This window comes from Vipera berus (assembly GCF_964194415.1).
Source record: "Vipera berus genome assembly, chromosome: 14".
In the NCBI taxonomy this organism is placed as follows: Eukaryota; Metazoa; Chordata; class Lepidosauria; order Squamata; family Viperidae; genus Vipera; species Vipera berus.
The window spans coordinates 8656672-8663468 of record NC_138217.1 but is presented as its reverse complement, the minus strand read 5'-3'; positions in this window follow the sequence as shown (position 1 = coordinate 8663468).

Here is a 6797-nt window from a genome sequence, read left to right as displayed (position 1 = left end):
GGATAGGCCACCTTGGCTTTTTTATGACTCCTGGGCTATGCTGGCTCAGGAATTCTGGGAGTTGAAGCCCACCTGTCCTAAAAGAGCCAAGGTTGCCTACCCCTGGACTAGACATAGTTAGTTCCCTTAGCCATTCGTCATATGATGTAGCCTCCAGTCCCTTAGTCGTCTCCCTTGCTCTCCTCTGCACTCTTTCCAGAGTCCCAACATCTTTTTTTTTGTATCATGGTGACCAGAACTGGAGGTAGTCTTCCCAGTGTGCCCTTCCCAGTGCAGTATAAACCAGTATATATCAACACTTCCCGTGATCTTGAAACCGTCCCTCTTGTTGATGCAACCTAGGACTGCACTGGTTTTTTTTTTACCTAATCAACCTTAAATGATTGGGGAATTACAGCCTGGGGTGGATTAATATTAGGGAGAAAAGCTACACCCAGGGAGTATTTTAGGGAGCAGCCCAAGGGGCGTTTCACAGTGAAGAGAGTTCAAAAGCAATCTGTAAGAGATTTTTTTTTTTTGTCTTCATTCAACTGACAGGGCCGTAAGGTTGTAGGAATGCGAAGAATTCCATTAAACAGCCCTGATTACAGAGTATGCTGATAAAGTTCCCCTTTGCATCCCCCTCCCAGGTCAAGAGGTCAAGACGAGGAGATGGAAGGTACCCCAGATAGTGGGGGATATCTCCAGGATTTTGGATTCCAGCAATGCAATTAACCCTTTCTCCCGGGGTGAGAAAAAGAAGGAAGGAATAAGACTGTGGCTAACTCTCACATTTCTTAGGATAGAATGCCTCTTTAAGAACAGGAACGACTTCCTTCTAAACTTGGGTTATCGCCCCAGCCATGATCCTCAAAAGCTGATGTGATAATCAATCTGTTAATATTGTCTTATCAGGCCCTTCTGCACAATGCTCCATGGTTTGTTTGGTTTTCATTTAAGATTTTTTTTTAAAAAAAAGACCTATTCCCAAGATCTTTGAAAAAATAGAGGAGGGAGTGTAGGAGCTTTCGAAAATGGCAATTTAGCCACCGAACCAAGGGCAGATCCAAAGATGATGGAAAGAAGGAAAGGAAGGGAAGGGAAGGGAAGGGAAAGAAAGGAAAGGAAAGGAATGAAAAGGAAGGAAGGAAGGAAAGGAAAATAAAAGAAAGGAAGGAATGAAAGGAAAGGGTTAGGAATTTTATCCCATTTTGCAACCTTTCTTGCCATCGTTGTTAAGGGAGTCACCACGTTGTTAAATTAGAAATACAGCAGTTAAGTGAAGCTGGCTTCTGCGTTGACTTTGCTTGTCAGGAGGTTGCAAAAGGCAATCATGTGACCCCGGAACGCCACAACCGTCATAAATATGAGTCAGTTGCCAAGTATCTGTGTTTTGATCACTTGACCACGGGGATGTTGCAACGGTCGTAAGTGCGAAAAAGGATCATGAGTCACTTTTTCCGCTGCCGCTGAAACTTCAAACGGCCACTAACTCAACTGTCCTAAGTTGAGGACCATCGGTACACATTTCAGCTGGCTCACAAAGTGGAAGATAGCCCTTTTCCTGTAGCCGTGGAGCCAGGCCTTCAGTAAGACAGGTGACTGTATGATGCCTGAAGATGATTTATTGTTGCAGCATAACACGATGCTGACGTAATTGCTGTATTTTGTCAAGCCAAGTTGAAGATCTAATATGTACAGGAGAAGAAGAAGAAAAAATCTAGTCCTGGGCATTTCTGAGACTCGAAAAGGGCGAAAGATGACACATTTGCATCCATCTGTCACACTGGGAATTCCTCCCCACTGGGGTGCGTGTTGCAACAACGTGCACGAGCGCAAGCTCGCATTGCGATATCATGATGCAATCTTATCGTTTGGGGCAAGATCTCGTCTTTGCTGCAAAAAAGATTCCTGAGTGCAATTTCAGGAAAACGGGAACATTCCTTCCTGCCCAAACCTACGTATTTTTAATGTGTGCCTGCGCACGAGCGCACGAGCGCACGCGCGCACAGACACACAGACACACCATCATCATCATCCGATGAATAGTTTAGTTCATAAGCACAGTTTCCTCTTGTGGATGGTGGAATTCATAGGGAAGCTGTCCCGCAGTCTAACCAATTATGGAGCTACCTTTTGAATTCTCTCTTCCTCTGAACTTCCAGATGTGCTCCTCTGGACTGACCCAGCTGTCAATAATAGTTAATTTCAACGCCTTGACAGCAAAAGGAGAGGGGGGGGGGGAAATAGGGAATTGGAGAAGGCACTACCAATAGGGTGATTTAAATCTGGCCAAACTGTTGAATGGTGACAAATTCTAATATCTGGTAACCGTCTGGCTTAAAACTGTTTCAATCAGCACTGCATCGAACATAGAATAACAGAGTTGAAAGGGACCTTGGGGGAGGGGTTTTTCCAGTCCAACCCCGCTGCTCAGGCAGGAGCCCCCATACCATTTCAGACAAAGGGTTGTCCAGTCTCTTCTTAAAAACCTCCCCCGTGATGGATCATGATCCATCACTTCTGAAGGCAAGCCATTCCATTGATTAATTGTTCTCACTGTTAAGGAAATTTCTCTTGAGTTCTAGGTTGCTTCTCTCCTTGATTAGTTTCCATCCGTTGTTTCTTGTTTTGCCTTCTGGTACTTTGGGAAATAGGTGGACCACCAACACTCTTTTTTTTTTTCTGGCGGCCCTTTAAATACTGAAACCCAGCTTGAATGGTGACAAATTCCAGTACTTGGTAACCTTCTGGCTTTAAACTGTTTCAATAAGCACCGCAGATATAAGACATCCATATATATTTTTTTCCAGAGCCAGAGGGAAACACCAAGTCCCACAGAAGGAAATGGAAGGATGGGCAGTGCTGCCAACAAACACATTCCGATGAGGAAGGTCTAATCTTACAACGCCAGAGAGATGTGCCTGGGGTAAGTTGGTGTAATGGTTAGAAGGTGATAGACTAGGATGAAGAAAGTCAAAGAGATCAATCTCCTTTGTCTTAACTCCTCCTTCTTCTCCTTCTCCTCCTCCTCCTCATAGTTGGAGGGGACCTTGGAGGTCTTCTAGTCCAACCCCCTGCTCAAAAAGGAGACCTTGTACCATTTCAGATAAATGGATGTCCAAGTCCTTCTTGAGAACCTCCTCTGATGGAGCACCCACAACCTCTGAAGATAAGCCATTCCACTGTTAATTGTTCCCACCGTCAGGAAATCTCTCTGTAACTCTAGGTTGCTTGTCTCCACAACTCTGCTGCGGACTCCTGCTGACTTTAAGTCCATAGCAGATTTTGGGGGTTTTTTGTTTGCCAAGAATAAGGTAATAATTCTCCATCTTCCAAAATAGGTTTTCAGCTGCACGTAGTCCTTGACTTATGACCATAATGGGAAACAAAATTTCCACGGCTAAAAAAGCCAGTTTTCTAGTCTAATGAAGAGAAGGACTAAGGGGGACATGATAGCAGTTTTCCAGTATCTCAGGGGCTGCCCCAAAGAAGAGGGAGTCAAGCTATTCTCCAAAGCGCCCGAAGGCAGGACAAGAAGCAACGGATGGAAACTCATCAAGGAGAGAACTAAGGAGAAATTTCCTGACAGTGAGAACAATTAACCAGTGGAACAACCTGCTTCCAGAAGTTGTGGATGCTCCAACGCTGGATGTTTCTAAGAAAAGACTGGACAGCCATTTGTCTGAAATGGTACTATAGGGTTTCCTGCTTGAGTAGGAGGTTGGACTAGAAGATCTCCAAGGTCCCTTCCAAATCTATTATTTTGTTTTGCCGTATCCGCGAACTCAGTCCCAGTCAAGTTTTAAAAGGGTGAAATCCAGTCCATGAAATAATGTGTTTGTTTTTTTTAAAATTGGAATTGGCTTTTGTCATTTGCCATCCTCCTTTTCAACAACTCCTGCCTGTTGCAGAGTTTGTGGTGAACGTGATAGTGGCAAACGTGGATTGCTTTGCACAGACTGGGGGTCTGTGATATTTCACAGGGCTTTGATTGGAAGTAAGCCCCCCCCCCATGCAGCTGGAAAGGGTAAGCAAATAAATAAAGGGTAATCTCTCCCCCCCCTTCCCCAGTTTACTTGTGGGTGGGACTGCCCCAAAGAATCCATCAAACCATCAAGGGCGGGGGGGGGGGGGGATTCAGAAGTGTTTGTGTGTGGGGGGGGCAAAGGAGCAGAGAGGCTGGCTTGTAAACAAACAGAGCTAAACGGAGCCGGCCTTGGTCAAAGGTGAGCTTTTGAAGATGGACTCCAGATGGATTCCAACAGATGTGCTCAGGAAAGGAATCTCAAAAGATAAGATCCTGAGGTCGGGAACCACCCAGCCTTTCGCCCCAATTCGGGGAGGGGGGGGGTCACAGAGGACAGGGAGCAAGCAATGGCTGTCAGTTCCAATTAGGGAATCAAAGCTAGGTTTCCTATTGACAGGAAAGCAGCCAGGATGAATAGGGGGAAAAGAGAGCAGGATGAGAGAGAGAGAGCGCGGGAGGGATAGAGAGAGAGAGAGAGAGAGAGAGGGAGAGAGAGAGAAAGAGAGAGAGAGAGAGATCCATCTCCCTGCCTTCTCTTCCTTGCACTTTTCATTGTTGGTTGCAAAGGTTAGCCTGAAATGGTCAGCAGACCACACTGGCGCTAATCAGGGAAAACTTTTTGGGGGGCCCTCTTTTTTTTAGCAAGGGGGGGGCCTCCCATGTGGGATGAGGTGGTGGGTGGTTACACACAAAGAAGACCTCCAGTGTTCCAGAGTCTTGAAGGAATTGGGGTTTTCTTGAAGACCTTGCAAGAGACCTTTGTGCACTTAAGAAGAGCGGAGGGCAACTTACGAAGACTAAAAATGGGGTGGAGAAGGGATAATAAAGTTTTCAGCTTACAGAACTGGGATTGCTCCTTCTGTGCTTGATCAAAACCCATCCGGATGATTAGGGAGTAGAAGAAGAGAGCCTGGGTTTTAAAATACAGGGAATCCTCAACTTAAAAACACTTTCTTTAGTGACCAAAGTTACAGCAGCACTGGGAAAAGTGACTTATGACCGTTTTTTTTCACACTTACGACCGTGGCAGCAGCCCCCACGCTCAGGTGATCAAAATTGAGATGCTTGGAAACTGACTTGCATTTATGACGGTTGCCGTGCCCTGGCGTCCTGTGAACCCCCCTGGGCACCTTCTGACAAGCCAAATCAATGGGGGAAATCAGATTCACTTAACCTCTGTCTTAGTAACTTAACAGCTTCAGCGAGTCACATAACAAGGGTGGCAAGAAAGGTCGTAAGATGAGGCAAAACCCATTTAACAACTATCTCATCCTAAGTGGAGGACTACCTGTGCTCTCTCTGTACGTATATCAGCCCTTTGTCCTTTGCAAAGTGCTGGTTGTGGGGGAAAATGGAAGTTGTCCATCTTACTATTGAATGACCCCTGCCTTGAGTCTCTGGAGAAAAGGCAGGGATAGAAATTTTGAGCAGGATGAAGATTCAAACTAATATCCCAAAGGTTTCTGAATCTTTCAGAACTGAAGAAGCTTCTTGGATGAGGAGCGAAATGTCTTCAAGGAAAAAACCAAGAAAGTCCAGTTGCCTTTTGGGGGGGGGGGGAAAGCACCTTTAGGACAACCATGACCTGGAGGATGGAGAATCTTCATAGACAAACAAGCTAATCCTGGGCGAAAATCTATCTTTGTAATCTTGCTTGGCAAGATGCTGTTCGGTTTTTCTACCTCATTCCCCGGATGTTTTAAATTCCTTTAGACTTCCTAGACATATAAAATCTTGGAAGGGAGCTTAAAGGCCTTATAGTTCACTTGGAGGAGAGCCATATTATATATAGGTAGACCTCAACTTAACGATCAAAATAAGGACTGGAATTTCCGCTGCTGTGTTGCTAAGTGGTTTTCACCCGATTTTACGACTATTTTTTTTTTTGCAAGACTTGTTAAGCGAATCATCCGGGGATTCCGTGCGTTGTACCCAATGTTATAACTTTCTTTGCTGTGCTTGTTTTCTTTTTTAAAAAAAATATATTTATGTTTTATCAATAGGAATAAAATACAAAACAGGAAAAAAAACCTCCAAACAACAAAACAGGAAAAAAAGTGTACAAAAAAAGGCGGCTGGGGGGGGGGGAAACACTAAACACAGGAAAAAAAATCCATCCTGGTTGGGATGCAGAAAATATAATTTTTTAAAAAAAAATCTGGTAGGTTCTCCTTCCCTTTCATAGGTAAAGGTTCCCCCGCACATGCGTGCTAGTCGTTTCCAACTCTAGGGGCCGGTGCTCATCTCCGTTTCAAAGCCGAAGAGCCAGCGCTTGTCCGAGGACGTCTCCGTGGTCATGTGGCCGGCATGACTAGACGCCAAAGGCGCATGGAACGCCGTTACCTTCCCACCGTGGTGGTCCCTATTTTTCTACTTGCATTTTTACATGCTTTCAAACTGCTAGGTTGGCAAAAGCTGGGACGAGTAACAGGCGCTCACTCTGCTACGCGGCACTCGGGATTCAACCCGCCAAACTGCTGACCTTCTGATCGACAAGCTCAGCGTCCTAAGCCACTGAGCCACCGCGTCTCCTTTCATAACAGATCTAGAAATAACAGGGAGGACAATCAATCAGATAATCCATCCCGGGAGGTTTTTAAGAAGTGACCGGACAGCCATCTGTCTGAAATGGCATAGGGTCTCCTGCTCGACCAGGGGGTAGGACTAGAAGACCTCAAATGTCCCTTTCAGCTCTATTCTGATTCAGCCAGCTGGGAAGGTCACAAAGACCTGGGATGCAGCAACTGTCTAAATGCATGCCGTTTTCCAAGCTCCTGAATTTTCATTA